This window comes from Peromyscus maniculatus, chromosome 1, assembly GCF_049852395.1.
Source record: "Peromyscus maniculatus bairdii isolate BWxNUB_F1_BW_parent chromosome 1, HU_Pman_BW_mat_3.1, whole genome shotgun sequence".
In the NCBI taxonomy this organism is placed as follows: Eukaryota; Metazoa; Chordata; class Mammalia; order Rodentia; family Cricetidae; genus Peromyscus; species Peromyscus maniculatus.
The window spans coordinates 112,526,688-112,550,536 of NC_134852.1; the positions used below are offsets into that span (position 1 = coordinate 112,526,688).

The following is a 23,849-nucleotide window of genomic DNA, read 5'->3' on the forward strand; positions in this document are numbered from 1 at the left end:
TTAGAGGCCTTCTCCTTCAGAGGACAGAGTTCAGAGTTGACAGGTACCTGAGCAGGTCTTTGGTGACTGGGTCTCTGGCCTCTTCTAAACGCAAGTGTTGCAGAAGACAGTACTGTGGCCTTTTATCCTGTGGACAATACACTTTCAGTTTCAGGTTAGATGTGAAAGGGAAGCCAGAGAGTTTATGAACTACTCAAATTAGATAAATTGTATTTTTTACTATACCTTTTCTGTTCTTCATCTCTTTTTTGTTTTGAGTTTTTTATTTTTGCTTTTGTACAAGACAAGGTTCCATTAGCCTAGATTGGCCTCTTCATGGCTATGTAGCTGAGGATAACCTGGACTCCAGATTTATTTGTGCAAAAATAGAACCCAGGACCTGGTTCTCTGCAATCAGTCTACCAACCAAACTGCATCCCAATCCTGCATCTTTTCCTTTGTCTGTACCAAAATGAGCCAGGACTTTTCTGTTATTCCCCACAGGACTGATTGGTGGTGGTGGTGGTGTGTGTGTGTGTGGTATGTGTGTGTCTGTGTGTGTGTGTGTGTGTGTGTGTGTGTGTGTGTGTTGTGTAGACAATGCAGAAAGAAGAAGTTTGTTGACTTTTGCCCTTACACTACTTTTACAAATTACCAGAAAGCCTGTTGTGGTGGTTCACATCTTTAATCCCAGTACTTGGGAGGCTGAGCCAGAAGGATCTCTGTGAATTTGAGACCAACTAGGTCTATAATAGTGAGACCCTGTCAACAAAACAAAACTACCACCAAATCACCTGAGCATTTCAGGGCAATTAGGTAAAGGTGAATAGAGCTGACCAATATTAAGGCTCATGTTTTTCATTCTTTTTTTGTTTGTTTGTTTTTGTTTTCTTGTTTTGTTTTGTTTTTTCGAGACAGGGTTTCTCTGTGTAGCTTTGGAGCCTATCCTGGAGCTTACTTTATAGACCAGGCTGGCCTTGAACTCACAGAGATTCTCCTACCTCTGCCTCCCAAGTGCTGGGATTAAAGGCATGCGCCACCACGCCCGGCATGTTTTTCATTCTTAATTACTCCTGGATACAGTTTTTTCATATGCTGACTAGAGCATATGAACAAAGTGTTGATGTTAGAGTTTCCTCTGAGAACTACCTGCTTCTTTCAATCCAAGATCTTGTAACAAATACATCAGCTTCCTGGGTCCCTAGACACAGCCACCAGGTGGTGACATAGGTTAAAAAAAGGCTGTAATAGACCAGGTGGACAGAAATCTATAGCTTCCTGCTCCATCATGTGTAGGAAAAAGGGGCGGGGAGGCTCCACCAAAGTAATGCCCTGGGACCTTTTGTGCATCCAGCTTTCATAAGTGAACTTTCCCAGAAATAGAACTAGGAAGAGTGTATGCTTATGCTGCTGTATGTTTGGAGGATCCTACAAGTAAGAACCCTATCCCCTTCCTCCTCTTATTTCCCTTACCCGTTCCTCCCTTCCTCCTCCTCCTTTTTGGAAACAGGGTCTTGCTATGTTACTCAGGCTGGCACAACGTCTTGGTCTCAAACCTCCTCTGATGTGATGATATTGTGTTCCCCAAAATATTGTGCACCCTAATAAACTTATCTGGGGTCAGAGACCAGAACAGCCACTAGATATAGAGGCCAGAAAATGGTGGCACACACACTTTTAATCCTAGCATTCATAAGGCAGAGACCCATCCAGATCTCTGTGAGTTCAAGGCCACACTGGAAACAGCCAGGCATGGTGACTCACGCCTTTAATCCCAGGAAGTGATGGCAGAAAGCAGAAAGGTATATAAGGCATGAAAACCAGGAACTAGCTGGTTATGCTTTTAGGCTTTGAGCACAGTTCAGTTGGGATTCATTCTGAATGAGGACTCAGAGGCTTCCAGTCTGAAGAAACATGATCAGCTGAGGAATGGGCAAGGTGAGGTGGCTGTGGCTTGTTCTGCTTCTCTGATCTTCCAGCATTCACCCCAATACCTGGTTCTGGGTTTGATTTCCTTAATAAAACCTGTTAAGACTCGTGCTACACTCCCCAGTGACTGAAAATATAGATCTCATAGCTCTGGCTCTAACTCTCCCTTTAATTAAGATCTCTCACACAATCTTGGTGCAACAGACTCCAGTGCTTTGGTTTGTTCCCACACTACTGAATAATCCCATCATGTTATATGGACAAAACATATCATTGCCTGGTCCTGATGATTGATATTGGACTAAAGGCACAAAACCCTACTGGAAGAAAAATGCAAACCTGAAAATTGTACAAGTGTTCCCAGGTGTTCCTGATGTGCCTAAAATCCCAACACTTGGGTGCTGGAGGCAGGTAGATCAGGAGTTCAAGGACAGCCTTGAGTACATAGCAAGTTTGAGACCAGCCTGGACTACCTGAGAACTTATCTCAAAAATGGAATTTTAGAAAAGGAGGGTGGGTAGGAAGATGCTCAGAGCCTAAATCAGAAATCTCTTGGAGACAAAGGACAGGGTAGACAAATCCTTTATATGCCAAGGCTGTGAGAAAGAGGAAGGTGGCTGTGAAAGAAGGGGGTGACAAAAATGCCATGAGTGTGTTTTAACACTCAACACACTGCGTGAGGCACACCTTAACTGATGGTGGGAGCCATGCTGTGGGTGATTAGGTACAGGAGTGGAGTTCAGGTGTGTGGTTTGAATGAGAATGGCCCATAGAGGCTCATAGATTTGAATCTTCATCAACGGAGAGTGGAACTATTTGAAATGATTATTAGGTGATGCCTGTTTGGAGGAAGAGTGTCACTGAGAGTGGGCTCTGATCTTATAAGAAGTCCATTCACAGCAGTCACTCCTACTGCTGCCCAGGGGTTGACCTCTCAGCTACTTCTCCAGGACCATGTCTGTCTGCATGACGCCATGCTGATAATGGACTGAATCTCTGAAACTGTAAGGAAGTCTCACTTAAATGCTTTCTTTTCTAAGAGTTGTTGTGGTCATGATTTTCTTCACAGCAGTAGAACAGTGACTTAGACAGAAGTTGGTACCAGGGAACAGGGTGATAAACCTGACCATGCTGCTTGTTGGCAGAATGTGTACATTGAGATGGTGGACTAGCTGAACACTTTAAGCAGGGATTAATGGGCCATACAAATAGCAGCATGGAAAACATTGGTGCCGAGGGTGATCTGAACTGTGGGAACCTCAGCTCAAGAGGTTTCAGAGGAGAAGAATATTACTAAGTGGACTAGAGACCACTGTAGTGATAGTTTGGCAAAGAATGTGGCTGCTTTCTGCCCATGTCCCAAAAAGATTTGCCAAGGCTACATGGAAGAGTTTTGGAGTTTAATGTCACTGGCAGAGGAGATTTCAAGACAGCCTAGTATTGACAGTGTCCTGTGGTTATTAGTGGCCACTCTGATGCAGATCTATAATGAAAGGGGGCAAGCTAAGAGTAGAAAATTTCAAAATGTAGTTTGAGGAGAAAAAGAGTACAAGTATTAGAGTTAAGTCCAATTGCTCAAGAAGATAAAAAGTTTAAAGAAAAGCCTGAGGCTTAATGGAATAAAGGGAGTGGTGACCTCAGGGCAAGATCCCACCCAGCTAAGCTTCCAACTTGTGAAAAAGAATTAAAGAAAAGCTTACCAGTGAAGGCAACCATCAAAAACAGAAAAATATAAAAATGTGTTTTAATGAGGGGGCCCAAGTTCCAGCCCCATCAATCAGCAGAACTTGGCAGCTTTAGCCACTTGGTTCTGGATTTAGAGTCAAAAATACAAAAAGGGCTGTGGTGTTGTAGGTTGTCCATCAGAGAAGACTGCTCAGACATGGGTTGAAGCCAATAGAAAATATTGATTAGCTGGTCAGTGACTACAGCTACACGGAGTATTAGGGAACACAGTGGAGCAGCAAGTCTTTCTCAGGGTGAGCATTTAAGCAAAAAAAAAAAAAATTCTGTGTTGATGTACTTCAGTTAACAAGAGAAGTTAACTAAAAGCAGAATACAGAAGCCAAAATAGCAGATTTGCACATTTAGAGACTTTCCCAGAACTATGGATGTTGAAGTATTAAGTCATTGTTTCCGTTTTGGCAGGTGGTGCTGTCTACAGGATGAGCTTCATGGCTTTAATAGTGCTTCCATCATGAAATCAGCTGTGCTAAGGTCTGGGGTCTGTTACATCCCCCACTAGTCTAAGTGAAAGAGTCAAACCATGGAATCACTGCTCTACAGTTTAAGATACAGGACACCTCCGATTATCCAATCAGAACAAGAACTAAAGGGCCAGTCAGTGCTGGTAGCAGATGAGTTAGCCAGGGGAATCAAGAGAACAGACACTAACACACTTATCTAATCTGTTTCTGTCTCTGTCTCTGTCTCTGTCTCTGTCTCTGTCTCTGTCTCTCTCTCTCTCTCTCTCTCTCTCTCTCTCTCTCTCTCTCATCTTCCCCAGCCATGACAATTTTTTTCTAATTACTCCTGATCAACCAGCATAGAAACAACAGGTTTCTCCCAAAGCCACATTTAGTCCCCTCATCTCAGAAGTAAGTCTAAGCCTCTGACTTTGTAGCAGCACTTCCGCAAGAAAGTCTGACTGTTGTTCTAATTCAGAAATGGAAACTGACAATACCTCTTCTGATCAGACTGTCTTCTTAGTTTCCTAACGTTTTATCTCCCATGACAGAGGCTGATGTGACGTCTGTGGCTGTGGAGCTAGCTCTCCCTGCTCTGACCAGGAGTGGGCGGAGGACAGGTCCAGCTCTTTTATTTATTTTTTCCTGTAGTTCAGGCTTCACATTAACATGTATTGTTTATTTTTTCCATTACATAAAGCATCAGAAGAGCACATTAAGTCACGCCATTAGTACATGCCAACCTAGTAGTCTCAGGGGCTCGGTGATATTGCTGTTGTCCAGATGAGTTAAGCCACAAGGCAGAACAGCGGGCATCAGAACAAGGGGAATTGCTTTGGTTAAAGGGACTCAGTAATTGACAAGTTTCAGCCTCTTGCAAACCCCCTAAAGTTAATTTCAGCTGCCCCTCACCCCATCACACCCCCTACCACTGTCACAATTAGTTTTGGGCAGACAGTCTGGTTAGTTCCTATCTCTGTGTGTCATGGAAGTGGGTGTCAATGCATAACCAGTAATTCTGGCTGATTTCAGGCTGGGAATGATTAACTCTATCCTCAGGGTCCCTTCCTGTGACACGGAGCCTGATTCCTCAGATTTTTCCTCGTTCACAAAAGCCAGACTCTTTTTATGGAATTTTCAGACCTTCTATTTTATGGTCATTGGATTATATTTTCCTATCATGTGTTGCTAGAGAGGGGGCTTTCTTGCTATTTATTCATCCATGTGTTTTCAGGAAGCCTGTGTTTGACAACCCCACCCAGGTTTTGCAAAGGAAACACCCTTGTTCCTGGCAGCTAGAGTGCCAAGCCACAGGGTATGTATAGAATTGTAATCTCTGTATATTTATCTCAAAAGATATACTCCCACAACTTTCCTTTCTCCAGTACAACCAGATATTTAAAGTGGACATCAGTGAGTAAAGGTAAAGACGAAGTATAGGTTACTGGCCACATTATATATCTCTAATATATATATAATATCTATATATAATATAGATATATTATAGCCACGTTAGTTGTCACCTACCCATATCTGTCTTTCTCAGTTACCAGGTCCAGGTCTGATGGCAGTGGGGGTTGGAATATGACCCTGTATTCATACCAAACATGAGACTCAGGAGGAAGTAGAGGGGCATGGAGTGGAAGGGCTTGGGTTCCAATAAAACCTTAATTTTCATGGGTCCATTGTGTGGGAGACAGTCCGTTTGGCAGGAGCATCTCTTACTTCCACTTTCTTGACATGGATGTGGTGGATTCATGGTGTAATGCCAGCTACCTTCACCACCATAGGAGTGGAGACGGTTACCATGTAGGGTCCTTTCTAGGTTGGTTCCATTGCCCCTTTGTCTAAGCCCATTGGCCCAGACAGTATCACCAGACGCAAAGCACAAATTGGTGGTAAACTCAGAGAGTGATAGGGTCTCTGAGATAGTCTGATCAATAGACTTCATGGAGAATTGGAGAGTCTGTATTGACTTGAGAAAGGAGTGGTTAGGGAGTCCTGCCAACTGCTGGTCTGAGCTGGGGAAACAGTGGGGAGGTCTTCCAAACATAATCTCATAGAGGGTAAATCCCTCCCTACATGGGGCTCAGGGTGTTGAAAGCAAAGGAAAGAGATCTATACACCCTTCACTGGACTCTAATGTGAGTTTTGTTAGACTTGTTTTGGGGTTTGTTTGTTCTTTTAAATGTCCTGACTTCTCTTTACCTGACCAGTACTCTGAGGTCTCTATGCTCAATGAATTCCAATCTATCACTAATAGTTTAACTATCAAATATCAATGATTTGATTGGTATGATCTATGACCAGTGGGGAATGGTGTACTGGCTAAAGAACCTCCATTTTATGTTAGGCATCCATCTTGGTACCTAATAGTAATTTGACTCTAACTCCAGTCAATGGACAATAACTTCTCAGTAACTTCAACTAAGTGACTCATTCACTCCAGACAAAAAAATGTACACCCATGACCACCTCCTTTGTTGTATAATATCACTAGCTGTCTTTTTCGCCTCTGAAACTTACTTATGCAGACATTCAAGGACTATTCTTAGGTCCCCTTGACTACCTAATCTTGGCAGAGCAAATGAGCTCTACATTTGCTGGTGCAGATATTCAAGATATTCTTGTGGTTTTCACATTTAAAAATCCTTCCCTCATCCCCACCCCTCTTGGCTCAACAGTCTCTGGTTTGGCTCAGAGATTATTGTCCTGCTCCAGGTCATAATATTCAGCTGATTACAATATAAATTGAGTCTATGGTCTTTTCCCAGGGGTCTCCTACTCCATAATATGGTAAGTAAGGGAAGCTTTATACACTTGAGCTCAATCCACCCATGGTGAGTACAGGACACAGACTTCCTGATCCATATATGGCTCAAAATGGGCCTGTCTGGTTTGCTAGATGGATCAGCAATGCTTGATGTGACAAGCTGACAATTTGAGTTTGATCCTTGGAACCTGCATAAAGGTGGAAAGAGAGAGCTGATACCTGGAATTGCCCTTTGGCTTCTAAACACATTTCAAGTTATGAACTTTAACACAAGAGGCAATATAATGAAAATAAAATTTTAAATTTAATATGCTTATCCATGTCCTCAGAGATGATCAGAGTTACAGAAATAGGCTGACAGGTCTCAGTAGCTGGATGTATTTCTGATGGAGTAGAGTAGGGAGTTGACTTTATCTAGGTCAGCCCTTAAATGTATGGCCTGCTCAATTTGTCCTGCAGGAGCATCTGTGAGAAATGTACAACATGAACTTTCTCAGTTGTATCAATGTGAGCCTCAGAACTCACGACTTTGGAGAGTTTCTCAAACAAATAATTCAACCTATAGAAATACCTAGTCACTGGACTGAGTGTACCAGGTTGATCGCAGTCCTCGGGAAGGACTTGTCCTGAAAGAGGTGGGAATGGAGGGTAGGCTGGGGGTAAGGGGAGGGGGTGGGAGGGGGGAGAATAGGGGAACCCATGGCTGATATGTAGAACTGAATGGTATTATAAAATAAAATATATATAAAATAAATGTTCTACCAGAAAAAAAAAAGAAATACCTAGGCACAGAAATCAATGTGTGGTTATAAATGGTTTATTTTGCTAAATTGTAACATTCATCACATATCGCATACTTTAAAACTGTTACTGCTGACCATGAGACAAACACTGCTTTTTGATCATAGCAAAGTGTCAAAGGGTAGTAAATTTGAAGTCAGAGGATATAATTTGACCCACAGACCCAGTAGGTCCTTGGGTATCTATGAAAGTCGTGAATGCTAAAGTAGATCTCTTCCAAAATGATCGCACCCTTCATTCTATCACAGATTTTAGAGAACCACCAAGTTCTTGCCCCTGGGCCTCCCTTCAACACTCAGATCCATGAACTGCAGGCAGGAGAGGGCTACAGCTCAGCAAGAGGCAGCAGCTGCACCAGGAGACCAGGTAGCACCACAAGCAGCAGGGTTGCTGTAGATGGGAGGAGAAAGGAAGGTTTCATGTGGGTAATCTCAAGACAGGGATAGCTCCTCTAAACACTCAGAACTTTACATAGTGCTCAAAACCCAAGAGAGTAAGCTCTAAGGGGCCAGCATGCCTGGCTAGACTCTTCTGGCTTCCTCAGGATTCCTAAAGTACTCAAGTACCAGGAAGTTAACAAACTGATAGATCCCAACCACTTCCAGGTTCCTGTGTGCTAAGACTGGGCATTAAAACTTTTCCTATCCGGAGTTTTCTTGGCCTTCTAGTAGCCCAAGAAGAGGTCTCTGGATCTAAATCTTCTGAAAGTCCATTGTTGCAGCAATGTGCATTCCTTTTATTCCAGCTGGTGTGACTAGAATCTACTTGTGGCTCTCAGCCTGCCTTGACTGGAAATCAATCATTTGGCCCTGATTGGCAGCATCTTCTTGCCAGAAAGTGGACCTGGGTAGGGGTCATGCTTTCCTTGGGCTTGATATAAATTCAGATTTTCTCTATGAAAATGCATGAAGCCCGAGAGCCTGCCAGCACCTGACTGGACTAAGAGGTGAGTCTTTATCCTCATACCTGAACACCCCAGCCCCTAGACTTTGGGCCCAGGGGCACAACCTTGTGCCCCTACACCCCCACCCATTGCAGTTCCAGTTTCAGGCCAGTTGGCAGGCAGACCTCCTGCACACAGGACAGACCACCACCATTCCCCATCAGACCCTGTAACCCAAGCCCCACCTCCCACAAATCCCACCCACCCTTCAAGACTGCAACTGTTCCCTGAGACAGAGCCTGCCAGCACCCAACTGGACTAAGAGGCCAGTTAGTAGGCAGACATCCTGCATTCAGGTCAGACTACCACCCTCTACCACACGGTAAGACTGCAGCTACTCCCTGAGACAGAGCCCACTAGTACCAGTTGGACTAAGAGCTGCTCCCTAAGACAAGAAGTCCATCAGCATCGACTAGACCAAGAGCTCCCACTGGATCAAGAGTATCACTCAGATCAAGAGAGGCTCCCTCAGACACAGAACTGCTTGCACCAAGTGGAGAAAGAAGTGGGTAGATGCCAGTGCAAAAATACAGTCAACAACATAAAAACTAATATGGCTCCATCAGAACCTACATCAGCAAGACCTGAACATCCCAACACAGAAGAAACTGAAGATATCTACCAAAAAAATGCCTTTAAGAAGATATTAGAGATCTTAAAAGAGGAAATGAAAAATTCCCTTAAAGAAATCAAGGAAAAGTCAAACAAAAAATGGGAAGAAATCAGTAAATCTCTTGAAAGCCAAGAGAAAGCAATTAAACAAGTGAGGGAAACAGTTCAAGATTTCAAAACTGAAATGGAGTCAATAAAGAAGACACAAACTGAGGTAATGCTGGAAATGGAAAATCTGAGTAAATGAACAGGAACTACAGACGCAAGTATAACCAACAGAATGCAAGAGATGGAAGAGTGGATCTCTGGCGTTAAAGACACAGTAGAGGAAATAGATTCATCAGTCAAAGAAAACACTAAAGCCAACAAAGTCATGACCCAAAATGTCCAGGAAATTTAGGACACCATGAAAAGACCAAACCTAAGAATAATAGGGATAGAAGAAGGAGATTAATACCAACTCAAAGGCACAGAAAATATATTCAAGAAAATCATAGAAGAAAACTTCCCCAACCTAAAAAAAGGAAATGCCTATAAAAATACAAGAAGGTTACCAAACACCAAATAGACTGGATCAAAAAAAAAGTCCCCTCACCACATAATAATCAAAGAACTAAACATACAGAATAAAGAAAAAATATTAAGAGCTGCAAAGGAAAAATACCAAGTAACATATAAAGGCAGACCCATAAGAATAACACCTGAATTCTCAATGGAGACTCTAAAAGCCAGAAGGTCCTGGACAGATGTTATGCAGATACTAAGAGATCATGGCTGCCAACCCAGATTATTATGCCCAGCAAAACTCTCAATCAACATAGACAGAGTAAACAAAATATTCCATGATGAAACCAGATTTAAACAATATCTCTCCACAAATCCAGCCCTACAGAAAACACTCAAAGGAAAAATCCAACCTAAGGAAGTTAGATACACCCATGAAAACACAGGCAATAGATAGTCCCATACCAACTAATACTAAAGAAGGGAAACATACAACACTGCCACCAAAAAATAACAGGAATTAACAATAACTGGTCATTAATATCCATCAATATCAATGGTCTCAATTCACCTATAAAAACACACAGGCTAACAGAATGGATAAGAAAACAAGATCGATCCATTTGCTGCATACAAGAAACACACCTCAACTTCAAAGACAGACACCACCTCAAAGTAAAAGGCTGGGAAAAGACATTCCAATCAAATGGATTTAAGAAGCAAGCTGGTGTAACTATCAAATATCTAATAAAATAGACTTCAAACTAAAATCAATTGAAATAGATCAGGAAGGACACTACATATTTATCACAGGGAAAATCTGACAAGATGAAGTCTCAATTCTGAATATTTATGCCCCAAATACAAGGGCACTGACATTCATAAAATAAACATTACTAAAGCTCAAATCACACATCAACACCCCACTGTCACCAATGGACAGGTCTGCCCCCACCTTGGGCTGCTGGCAGTGGTCCAGAGGGGGCCTGGACTGGTCTACTCTGGTGACCAGCCTAGCAAATAACCTAGCTGTTATCATAGAGCCTTTGTTTGGTGACTGATGGAAGCAGATACAGAGATCCACGGCCAGGCACCAGGCTGAGCTGGGGAATCCAATTGATGAGAGAGAGGAGAGATACTACAGGCGAGGGACATTGAGATCATGATGGGAGGATGTGCAGAGATGACCGGCCACACTAGTGGAAGCCCATGAACTGTGGACTGGTGTCTGTGAAGCCCCCACAGGACTGGACTAGGCCCTCTGGATACAGAAGACGGTTGATTGGCTTGAACTGTTTGGGGGGCACCCAGGCAGGGGGATTGGGATCTGTCCCTGGTCTATGGGTAGGCTTCTGGAATCCAGTGCCTGTGGTGTGACACCTTGCACAACTTTGGTGCAGTGGAAAGGGGCTTGGACCTGCCTAGGCTCAGTGTGCCGGGCTCTGCTGACTCCCCATGGGAGACCTTGATTTGGGGGATGTGGGGATGTGGGGTGGCTTGGGAAAGAGGCCTGGGGGATGAGAGGAGGGAGGAGGGACGAGGGGGGTCTGTGGATAGCATGTGGAGTGAGTAGAAAAGTTCTTAATAAAGAAAAATGAAAAAAAAAGAAAAGAAAAGAAAAGAAAATGCATGAAGCCCCTGTGATCACTTCAGTAGTTCCACTTCCTGCTCCAAAGACTTCCCATGTTTCCAGAAACCCTGGAGTGTCAGAGCTGATTATATCTAAGATTGCTCTGTACTCATTATCTAACTGTAGTTTATTTCAGGTTCTCCTTGGCCTCTCACTCAAACTTAACTTCCTAGGACATTTAGTGGGGTCTGGATATAAGAAATCCAGATACTGTGCAGATTCTGAGTGGTGGGCAGTAGGAGACAAGGTCTCTAGAGTGTAAGCAAGTGATTTTCCTGTGAATGTTGTGACCCACACCTTTATGAGTTTGGATCAGATGTCTGACATGTGTACAGGGTTCTTCATATTTAAAAATAAAAGGCATTTGTGCATTGATATATACATGCCAAGTAATATGTCTTGAATACCTCTTTTTTAATAAATATTTTAACTCATAATCAATTTAATTTTACATATCAGCCATGAATTCCCCTGTCCTCCCTCCACCCACCCTGCATTCTCACCCCAATCCACCCCTCATTCCCACCTCCTCCAAGGCAAGGTCTCCCCTAGCAGTGGGACCAGGACCTGTCCTTGGTGCAGGAGCTGGCTTTTTGGAACCTAGGGCCTATGCTGAGACACTTTGCTCAGCCTTGGTGCAGGAATACCTCTCTTTTAATTCTCAAAATAATATTACTACAATATTTGTCATTTGGGTCTTTATAGTTCAAATAAGGAAATTGATAACTTGCCAAGAGTCAGAGAGTTAGTGATGATTGAACCAGATTGTCATGGAGTTTGACCCCAAACCTATGACAGAGAGCAGGGTACAGTAATTTTCTCTGAAAGTATTAAGGAAAGATTGCTGTGATAAGTGACACTTGAACTATGCCTTGAAAAGTAATCACCAAACTAAAATTGATGATGTCTTTGCTTTCATAGATTCAGACATATGGTCAAGGGATAAAGAAAGAACCCAGACCACAAGGAATGATGGGCATACAGCCATAGAGACCCCCAACATGGGCTGCTTTGCTTTAATGGATGGATAAATAAATATCTGCTGATGGGACTTCTCACTCCTCAAAGGGCTGGAAATGGTAATAGCATTTTCCTGAAGTCCCTCACTGTGTTCAACCATTCCTAATACACCTGCACTGAAGTATGTGCCACTTGGCTTACCAATGCTACCCTCCATCATTCTAGGCACTCTCCCCAAGTACATGGTCTACCAGGTGTCTTCTGATAGGGAGCACCCCCTCCTCCATTTCATGATGTCCCCACCAGCTCCACCTCTAACACAGACCCAGACTCACCCGAGCTGCTGAAATGACTCTTGTCCGTAGAACTGCTATAGAAGCAATTGAAGTTGCTCTTCTCTCTTTTGGGGGAGTGCAGAAAAATTGTGTCATACTCTTTATTGTTTTGTGGTAACTTTACTTTGTGATATACTTCATAGCCTTGAATTAACACCTCCTCTTCTTTAGGCTTATAGGAAAATTCATTTATCTTAATCCCCAAGCAAGTTTTGATGGTAAACAGTGTTCCACCAACACTACCAAAGCCACCAAGAGCTGCTCTCTCTCTTTCAAAGATGAGGAAGTGAACTGTCCAAACTGCACAGAGCCCTTACCACAGTAATGAAATTTGTTATCAGTGCCTCTATATACTGTGTAACAATCCTGTTTACTCAGAAGTTGAAAGCTCTTGTTAGATAGTAATGGAAGGCCTTGTAATGGAAGTTACTGGGATTTTTCTTGAATTCTCTAACTGCTCTGTTAAAATCTTTGTAGATTCTCTCAATGTAAGCCACTATAGCTGTTTCATGAAAGTCATGGAAACCTTTGGGATTGCTCATTATGTTTTTTATCTCCTTCCATTGTTTCTCTGACTTTACCCACTAAAATTTTAATTGCTCATTCATGTTGGAGTCTTCTTGTAACAGCTGGGGTGCTTTTCTCTCCATGTCTTCAACACAGCCCTCATACTGATCACCAAATGCACTGGGAGCCATGTCCAGGTTGGAAGGCTCAGTCAGGCCTGTCACCTGAAAGAGAGAAGTAGAGTTCTTTGTTACTAGATAAGTTTACTAAGCTATCAACATATACTGGATGCTGTCTGGAGCCTACAGCATGAGATGTTTCATACTCCAACCTCACACATGGCACATGTATGGACACAGTCTCATTATGTTATGAGGGGTACAGAAAGGCAAGGCTGAGATCTCTAATTCTTTTCTGTTAATGAATACTTTATTTTTCTTCTTTACTCAACCAAATATTTAGTCAAAAATGACAGGCCTATCATGATATTTTAATATACACATGTCAGCGTATACTGCTTGTGTTAACTCACACACAACCTTCCCCCTTACTGATATTACCTTTTCAATACTTCTCTGGATTCATGCCCTCTACCATCCTCTGACTGCATACTCAATCCTAGGAACTGTAATATCACAAAAACATGGGCAGGGGAAATCAAGGACAACAGTGCATGGATTGAGAATATTACGCTGGGTTAACAACCAAGTCAGGAGGAACGTGTAAACTTTTGATGTCATCTTCATGTTCAAACGCAGCTGCAAGGAAATACAAGACAATGAAAGAGGGGTACATATAGTATTGTAACAGTCTGTTGATGGATCAGCTCTGGGTCATTGACTTAATCCTTATTTCACATCTGGAAGTCCAGGCTCCTGCTCACACTGCTCCCACAATGGCTTACCAACACTCTGTGTATAGCTCTGCTTGGATGCTTACCAGAGATGAGGAGACTGATATCATCTCTCAGGTGTAGCTATTTGGATCTCAATAAAATATCCATCTCTCTCTCTCTTTTTCTTCATCCTCTTCTCCTCTTTTCTCACTGCCTCCCACACTCTCCATCACTACTGCTTTATATATCTGCACTCAATTTCCAAGATCTTACATTTTTAAAAAAAAATAAGCCTATGTTCCCAACATGCAGGAGATCTGGTGAAGGAGGACCTTGAGGTCTCAGTTAGACTGGGCCACAAAGCAGGCATCTAAAACTCTGTAATTAAAAATGGATATATAGGCCGGGCAGTGGTGGCGCACACCTTTAATCCCAGCACTTGGGAGGCAGAGCCAGGTGGATCTCTGTGAGTTCGAAGCCAGCCTGGGCTACCAAGTGAGCTCCAGGAAAGGCGCAAAGCTACGCAGAGAAACCCTGTCTCGAAAAAAACAAAAAAAAAATGAATATATAAAGCAAAGAAGAGGATAGAAGCTATTGTTTGCATGGAGCAGGGAGGAAAATGGGATTAATTATACATATCCCTGTTCTGTCCTAAAAACCCAAGAAATACATGAAGGAAAAAGTCTGTTCACATAAGAGTCTATGTACATGGTGCCAGTTGCTTCCTAAGGACCTGAGGGGTAAATTTATGGTCCTCATTTTATTTTTAAGTTTCTAAAAAGACTGATAGCCTCATCTATCCTTCCTTTATCTGAACCCATCTCCCTACATGGGCTATTTCTTACCCAGAGCTGACCTTCTGGAGCTAATCTTTGAGTCATAGACCCCCTCCCCAACACACACACACATACACACACACACACACACACACACACACACACACACACACACACACACACTGCTACACCCACTGCAGTCCTCAGATTGTTCTCAGGGTCCCCTCAACTTTAGAGGCCTTCCCCTTCAGAGGACAGAGTTCAGAGTTGTCAGGTACCTGAGCAGATCTTTGGTGGCTGGGTCTCTGGCCTCTTCTAAAAGCAAGTGTTGCAGAAGGCAGTGCTGTGGCCTTGTTATCTTGTGAACAATGCACTTTCAGTTTCAGGTTAGATTTCAAAGGGCAGTCAGATGGTTTATGAAATTAGGTAAGTTGTAATTTGTTACTATTTTCCATATTTTTTGTTTTGAGTTTTTCATTTTTGCCTTTGTTCAAGACAAGGACCCCTTAGCCCAGATTGGTCTCTTCCTGGCTATGTAGGTGAGGATAACCTGAACTCCTGACTCTCTTTCCACAAAACTAGATTTATTGGTGCAAAAATAGAACCCAGGACCTGGTGCTGCTTGGCAATCATTCAACCAACCAAACTGCATCCCTATCCTGCATCTTTTCCTTTGTCTGTACCAAAATGAGTCAGGACCTTTCTGTTGTTCTCCACAGGACTGGTGTGTGTGTGTGTGTGTGTATGAGAGAGAGAGAGAGAGAGAGAGAGAGAGAGAGAGAGAGAGAGAGAGAGAGAGAGAGAGAGAGAGAGAAAGAGAGAGAGAGAGAAAGAGAGAGAGAGAGAGATACTGCTGCAGAAAGCAGAAGTTAGTTGTTTTTTGCCTTTTATAAATTACCTAAAAAGCCTATTGTTATGACTCACCTCTCTGTGTCTCTGTGTCTCTGTGTCTCCCTCCCTCCGTCTCTCTCTCTCATGTGTGGATTTGAGGGTGTCAAATCCCCTGGAACTGGATTTACAGACAGTTGTGAGCTGCCATGTGGGGTCTGGGAATTAAACCTGGGTCCTCTGGAAGAACAACCAGTGCTTTTAACCCCTGAGCCCTGAGCCATCTCTCCAGCCCCCTGTGGCTCACATCTTTAATCCTAGCACTTGAGAGGCTGAAACAGAAGAATCTCTGAATTTGAGACCAGCCAGGTCTACATAGCGAGACCCTGTAAACAAACAAAACCACCCCAAATTGCCTGGGGTCTTTATGGGAATTAGGTAAAGATGAAGAGAGGTGACCAATTTTTTAAAATTGATTCTTTGGGAATTTCACATCATGCACCCCAACCCTACCCATCCTCCAGTCCTTCCACATGGGCCCCTCACTCTTGTAGTGTCCCCCCTGAAAGGAAAACTCAAAAAGAATTAATAATTATAAGATTAAGATTTTTAAAGGAAGAAAAATACTAAATAAATAAATAAATAAATAAAATATTAAAAAATAAAAATATCAATTTCAATTAACAAACTAACCAAAAAAAAAGCAAGCAAACAAAATGAAACAAAAACACTTTGCTCCTCCATTTTTGCCTCTCCATCGACTTTTCATCTACTGGCATTGGGAGCTGCTGTGTATCACGACGCATACTCTTTTGTCCCAACAGCTTTCCTTGCAAATGTTCATTGTGTAATGTGTTTTTGGTCAGATTCAAGGCCTCTGGCCCCTGGCGCACCATCTCACTGGATCTCCAGGGAAACTCCCTGGACATTCCGCTATTGCCCCAAGTCTTGTAGAATTTGCGTCCATAGTCACTTCATGAACTCCAGCAGATGACAGATGTTGGGTTGTCCCAGCTCAAATCCCTGGATGTGTATCTGGATGGCTGCTGAGTTGGTCAGTTGGGGCTGCTAAGACCTCTCCCCTCAGGTGAGGGGTGGGACCAGCTCTCCCATGCCATTGGTGAAGGGTGGGGCCATCATTCCCAAGTATGCAGGGCAAGATCTCCTATTAGGGGCAGAGCTATCTTTCACATGCCAGGGTCATCAGGGTCTGTTATCCCAGGGCCAGCAAAGATAGGGTCAGGTCTCCAGTGAGGGGAGGGTCAGGTCTCCAGTGAGGGGAGGGTCAGGTCTCCAGTGAGGAGAGGGTCAGGTCTCCAGTGAGGAGATGGTCAGGTCTCCAGTGAGGGGAAGGTCAGGTCTCCAGTGAGGGGAGGGTCAGCTCTCCAGTGAGGGGAGGGTCAGCTCTCCAGTGAGGGGAGGGTCAGCTCTCCAGTGAGGGGAGGGTCAGCTCTCCAGTGAGGGGAGGGTCAGCTCTCCAGTGAGGGGAGGGTCAGCTCTCCAGTGAGGGGTGGGGCCAGGAAAGCAAGACACTTGTGCTTCACCTCATGGTTCAACACATGGCTCCCATGGATCCCTGTGGTATCACAGGCAATGGATATCAACACAGACCCCAGCTGCAGCAGGACCACTGATACACACATGGCCATCTGCAGTAGAATGGACTCAGATGATCATTATGGCCCTGGGTGGCAGCATAGGCCTCTCAGAATGGCATGGGTCCAGCAGCATCGTGGTTCTGATACTCCAACATGGTCACAGGTAGTGGTAGAGACTCAGAAGTTGCGTGGACCCTGATGGCAATGGAAGCCACAGACCTCAACACAGACCCTGGCTGTAGTAGGGTCATAGACCCAGACATGGGCCCCAGTAGCAGCCCAGGTGAGATACCACCATGGCCCAGGTTGCAGCACAGGCCAACCAGATTGGCATCACCCTGGCTTCAGGGTGGCCAACACAGCTCCACATGGGGGCCCAGATGCCAGGCATTCATCCCATTCTCCATGGCAACAAAAGCCTTGGATATCAACACAGACCCTGGCTGTAGTAGGACCACAGACCCAGACATGGCTCTTGGCTGCAGCTCAAGCCTGGATGTCTCCATGGCCTCCGATGGCAGCCCAGGCTACTCAAATCAAGATGGCTCTGCAGTGGCATGGCCCACAGGCACCAACTTGGCCACAAGTGGCAGGTCAAACCCCTGGCATCCTCATGGTCATCAGTGGTAACAAGAGCCATGGACATAAGCACAGACCACATTTGTGGCAAAGCTATTGACCAAGACATGGCTCTTGGCCACAGCTGTGGACTGAATATCACCATGACCCCAGATGGGAAGCAGGCCTCTCACATCAGCTTATTCCCCACCACCTCCTTCCCAGATCCATCTCTCTCCACAGCACATGAACCTCTCTGCCTTCCTCACCTTTCCATAGCCCTCCACACACGTGTTCACCATAATGGCAACCAACACCCAGAACCTTGTGGAACGATTTGAAAGAATTACTAGATGATGCCCATTTGGGGAAGAGTGACACTGGGCTTCAAAATTACAAGAAGCCCAGCCAAGCCCAGAGACTTTCTCTTACTGCTGCCCATGGATCTCAATGTAGATCTGTCAGTTACTTCACCAGGACCATGTCTGTCTGCATGCCACCACGCTTCCCACCATGGTGATAATGGACTAAATCTCTGAAACTGTAAGCAAGGCCCAATTGAGTTTATTTTGTAAGAGTTGTTGTGGTCATGGCTTCTCTTCACAGCAACAGAACAGTGACTAAGACAGAAGTTGGTACCAGGGAGCAAGGTTATAGACTCAGCCATGTTGTATGTTGGAAGAATGTGAACATTGGGAGTTTGGATTAGTTGAAACTTTAATTGGGGTTCAATTGGCCATACTAGTGGAAGTATGGAAGACTGTGGTGCTGAGAGTGATTTTAACCTGGGGAACCCCAGCTCAAGAGGTTTCAGAGGACACGAATATTACTCAGTGGACTAGAGGCCATTGTTTTCATAGTTTTACAAAGAATGTGGCTGCTTTCTGCCCATGTCCAAAAAACTGCCTGCGGCTGAATGGTAGAGTTCTAGAGTTTAATGGCATTGGCTGAGGAAATGTCAAGACAGCCTTGTACTGACTGTGTCCTGCGGTTACTAGTGGTCACTCTTACGCAGATCTATAACGAAAAGGAGCAAGCTGAGCAAGGAAAAATACAAAATGTAGTTTGAGGAGAAAAAGAGCACCAGGAACTGTATTAGAGCTAAGTCTAGTTGCTCAAGGAGATAAAATTTTAAAGAAAAGCCTGATGCTAAATGGAATAAAGGGAATTGTGACCTCGGGGCAAGACCCCTCCCAGCTAAGCTTCCAACTTATGAAAAAGGAATTTTAAAAAAGCTTAAGCAGTGAAGGAAACCACCCAAACCGGAAAGCTGGTGAAAAGGTATTTGAACAAGGGGCAAGTTCCAGCCCCATCAGTCAGCAGAACTCCGCAGCTTTGTCCACTTGGTTCTGGATTTAGAGTCAAAGATGCAAAAAAGGGCTGTGGTGCTGTGGGGTACCCGCCAGAGAATACTGCTCAGACATGGTTTAAGCCAACAGAAAGTCTTTATTAGGAGTTTGATGACTACACTGGGTGTTTAGTCCTAATTCTTTTTCAGGATGAGCTTTTAAGCACCAACACCATATTCTGGATTGACATACTTCAGTTAATAAGAACAGTTAGCCAGAAAGAGAACTACAGAAAGCAAGGTTATACATTTAGACTTCTCCAGAACCTTGGACTTGGATAGATTAGGTCTTTGTTTTCATTTTGGCAGGTGGTGCTGAATGGTACTTGCATCATGGAGTCAGTCGTGCTAGGTCTGGGGGCCTACTAAGGTCCGGGGCCTTATTACATTCCCCACTAGTCTTAGTGAAGAAGTCAAATAACGGACTTACAGTGCTCTATAGTTTAAGATGGAGAACCCCTCCATTAATCCAGAATGGGATTTAAGTGCCAGTCAGTGCTGGCAGCAGAGTAGTTAGCCAGGGGGACCAAGAGAACAGAGACCAGCACCAATTAACTAATCTCTCTCTCTCTCTCTCTCTCTCTCTCTCTCTCTCTCTCTCTCTCTCTCTCTCTCTCCCTCCCTCCCTCCCTCCCTCCCTCCCTCCCTCCCTCCCTCTCTCTCTCTCTCTCTCTCTCTCTCTCTCTCTCTCTCTCTCTCTCTCTCATCTTCCCCAGCCATGACAATTTTTTTCTAATTACTCCTGATCAACCAGCATAGAAACAACAGGTTTCTCCCAAAGCCACACTTAGTCCCCTCATCTCAGAAGTAAGTCTAAGCCTCTGACTTTGTAGCAGCACTTCCGCAAGAAAGTCTGACTGTTGTTCTAATTTAGAAATGGAAACTGACAATACCTCTTCTGATCAGACTGTCTTCTTAGTTTCCTAACGTTTTATCTCCCATGACAGAGGCTGATGTGACGTCTGTGGCTGTGGAGCTAGCTATCCCTGCTCTGACCAGGAGTGGGCGGAGGACAGGTCCAGCTCTTTTATTTATTTTTTCCTGTAGTTCAGGCTTCACATTAACATGTATTGTTTATTTTTTCCATTACATAAAGCATCAGAAGAGCACATTAAGTCACGCCATTAGTACATGCCAACCTAGTAGTCTCAGGGGCTCGGTGATATTGCTGTTGTCCAGATGAGTTAAGCCACAAGGCAGAACAGCGGGCATCAGAACAAGGGGAATTGCTTTGGTTAAAGGTTTTGGTAATTGACAAGTTAATTTATGATGTCCCCAGTCACAGTGAGTTTTGGCTGAGTCTGGTTAGTTTCTATCCCTGTGAAGTAGGGAGGTGGGTGTCAATGCATAACCAACAATCCTGGCTGATTTCAGGCTGGGAATGATTAACTCTATCCCCAGGGTCCCTTCCTGTAGCATGGACTCTGACTCCTCAGGTTTTCCCAGTTTCCCAAGGACAGACTCTTTTTATGGAATTTTCAGACCTTTAATTTTATGGCCACTGAATTGCATTTTCCTATGGTGTGTTGATAGGGAGGGGACTTCCTTTCTATGTATTCATCCATGTGTTTCTAGGAAGCCTGTGTTTGACAACCCGTTTCTGCAAAGGCAGTTGGGGGCTCAGCCTTAGGGCATCCATAGCTTGTGAACTGGAAAAAGAAAGAGCTGGGAATTTATCTCAAAAGATAAATTGCTCTTTCTGTTTCCAGTTAAACAAGACACTTAACATGAGTATCAGTGAGCAAAGTTCAAGATGGAATATAGAATGTGGTCTGTAGCCACATCAGCTATCACCTGCCCTGTATCAGTGTTTCTCAGTTACCAGGTCCAAGTCTGAGGGCAGTGGGGGTTGGAACATGATCCTGTATTCATACCAAACATGAGACTCAGGAGGAGGTAGAGGGGCATGGAGTGGAAGGGCTTGCATCCCAATGAAACATTAATTGTAATGGGCCCATAGTGTGGGAGACAGTCCATTAGGCAGGAGCATATGTTGCTTCCACTTTCTTGACATGGATGTTTTGGATCCATGGTGTGATGGCAGCTACCTTCACCATCATAAGAGTGGAGAGAATCACCATCTAGGGTTTTTACCAAGTTGGTTCCAGTGCCCCTTTGGCTGCTACATCAACCCAGACAGTATTAACAGATCCAAAGCACAAACAGCTGGTAAAATAGGAGGTTGGTTGGATCTCTCTGCCAGTTCAGTGAGTAGCCTCTTTGGAGGACTGGAGTGCCTGGAGGGCCTGTAGTGACTTGAGAAAGGAATGGTTTTAAAGCATTCTACCAACCGCTGGTCTCTGAGCTGTGGAAGCAGTGGTGGAGATCTTCCAAACATTAATATCATAAGGGGTAAATCCCTCCCTATAGAGAGTTTACAGACCCAAAGCAAAGCAAAGGTAGGAGGTCTCTACACTCAAAACTGGACTCTAGTGAGAGTCTTGTTAGAGGGTTTTTTTTGTTGTTTGTTTTTTTTTTTTTACATGTTCTCTATATACTATTTACCAGCCCACAGCACTGAGGTCTCTATACACAACAAAGTTTCCAATTTATCCCTAAAGGTTTTACTATTAACTATCAATGATTTCATGCCAATGGGAAATGGTGTAATGGCTAAAGAATCTCCATTTGCTGTAAGGCATCCATCCTGATACGTAATAACAATTTGACTCTGTCTCCAGTACCTGGAAAATAACATCCCAGTAATCTCAACTCAGTGAGCACCCCACTAACCCAGAAATCCACAGCTATGACTACCTCCTTCAATACGATATAACTAGCTGCCATTTTGGCTTCTGTAACCTGCTTATGCAGACACTCAAGGACTATTCTTAGGTCCCCTTGACAACCTAATCTTGACAGATCAAAACATGTCTTGGTTGCTTGTGTAGATACTCAAGTCTTCTTGTAGTTTTCACATTTAAAAATCCTTCCCTCATCCCCATCCCTCTTGGATCAACAGTCTCTGGTTTTGCTCATAGGCTGTTGTTTGGCTAGCAGCTAAAACACATTTAGCTAATTATGATTTTAATCTGAATTGAGTCTGTGGTCTTTTCCCAGGAGTCTCTTACTCCATAACATGGAGAGTTAGGGAAGCTTTATACACTTGGGCTAAACCCACTAAGGGTAAGTACAGGATATAGACTTCCTGACCCATTATGCCTCAAAATGGGCCTATCTCACTTGCTGAGATGGCTCAGGAATTCTTAATGAGTGAAACTGACAACCTGAGTTTGATCCCTGGACCCTGCATAAGGTGAAAGGCAAGAAGAGCCTATGCCACAGAGTTGCCCTCTGACCCCTAAAAACATTTCAAGGCATGAACACACACACATCAGGCAATATAGTTATATGAAGTTTTAAAAATTAATGTGCTTATCCATGCCCTGAAAGATAATCAGAGTTATTGAAATAGGCTGACAGAGCTCAGTAGCTGGCTGTATTCTGATGGGGTAGAGTAGGGAGTGGACTTTATCTATGTCAGCCCTTACATTTATGGCCATCTCAATTTGTCCTGCAGGAGCATCTGTGAGAAATGTACATAATGAACATTCTCAATTGTACCAATGTGAGCATCAGACCTCATGCCTGCTGTGGGATGTTCTGTATGCTGAGAAAGTGTTACTCTGATTGCTTGATAAATAAAAAGCTGATTGGCCACTAGCCAGGCAGGAAGTATAGGTGGGGTAAACAAACAAGGAAAATTTTAGGAACAGGAAGTTTGAGTCAGGAGATGCCAGCCCACCGTCCATGTAGCAACATGTATTGGCACACAGGTAGAGCCACAGAAAGTGTGGCAACATATACATTAATAGGAATGGGCTGAGTTTAAATGTAAGAGCTAGTCAGTGGTAGGCCTGAGCTAATGGCCAAGCAGTTTTAATTAATATAAACCTCTGAGCGATTATTTTATAAGTGGCTGTGGGGTCTGTGGGGCTGGGCAGGACAGGAGAAAACTTCAGCTACAAATGGTGCCCAAGGGCTCGAGTTTCCACCTGAAACCTGAGAATATTTAATAGGCAATAGCCAAAAACAGGCTCCTTCTTCATGTCTCATGCAGGTGGTGAGGCACTGCAACACGCAGGCTTGAGGTACTCCATGGCGGGCTCACAGTATGTGGGCTTGACCTGCAGCATGGCACATTCCCACTGAGTTACACAGAGGTTTCTGCAAGCTGCATATTAACTGCGTGGTAGATTTAGACTTTGCTAATTCAAACCGAAAGAAAGAGAGAGAGAGAGAGAGAGAGAGAGAGAGAGAAAGAGAGAAGGAAAGGAAGGAAGGAAGGAAGGAAGGAAGGAAGGAAGGAAGGAAGGAAGGAAGGAAGGAAGGAAGGAAGGAAGGAAGGAACGTTTTTTGGGCTACACACTGCTGGATGGAAGCATAGACCCACTACCTCTCAGAGTCAGTGGATAGCCTGGTTCCCAGAGCTGGTGGTAAATGTAGTTCCACCATGTTGGGAAGCTGAGATGGGCAGAGCTAGCAGCCAAAGCTGTCATTTCAGACCTAGTAATGCTGCAGTTTAAAGCAATAGATTCACAATAAGACAGATTCAGATGGAACAAAACTTCAAATGGTTTACAGTGTGTGTAAAAATGTACATCAGCTTGGAAGAGAGAAGAAAATGAATATAGAATATATAGCTATATAAAGAGACAGTTTTTAAAAATAAAGTCTTTAAAGAAACAGTAAAGGTAGTATAAAAAATAAGTCACATAAAGATAGGTATTACATAGAGAATCTGGAT

At 43.8% G+C, this 23,849-nt stretch overlaps 1 protein-coding gene and 1 pseudogene across 2 annotated transcripts in view; both read right to left on the minus strand.

Annotated features, from left to right (window-relative positions):
* Window positions 1-15,693, minus strand: part of LOC143268052 (T-cell ecto-ADP-ribosyltransferase 1-like) — a 40,635-nt gene extending 24,942 nt beyond the window's left edge. Inside the window, exon 1 of the mRNA XM_076548515.1 lies at window positions 15,049-15,693. The gene's annotated coding sequence lies outside the window, so the exon portion shown is untranslated. The remainder of the gene's footprint in view (window positions 1-15,048) is intronic.
* LOC143268053 (T-cell ecto-ADP-ribosyltransferase 2-like) lies at window positions 7,724-15,038 on the minus strand (annotated as a pseudogene). Its single transcript, XR_013043635.1, has 4 exons — window positions 13,851-15,038; window positions 13,731-13,732; window positions 12,653-13,383; window positions 7,724-8,058 (listed from the first exon to the last, which is right to left on the minus strand). The product of XR_013043635.1 is annotated as a T-cell ecto-ADP-ribosyltransferase 2-like (transcript).
* Window positions 15,694-23,849: the final 8,156 nt, after the last annotated feature.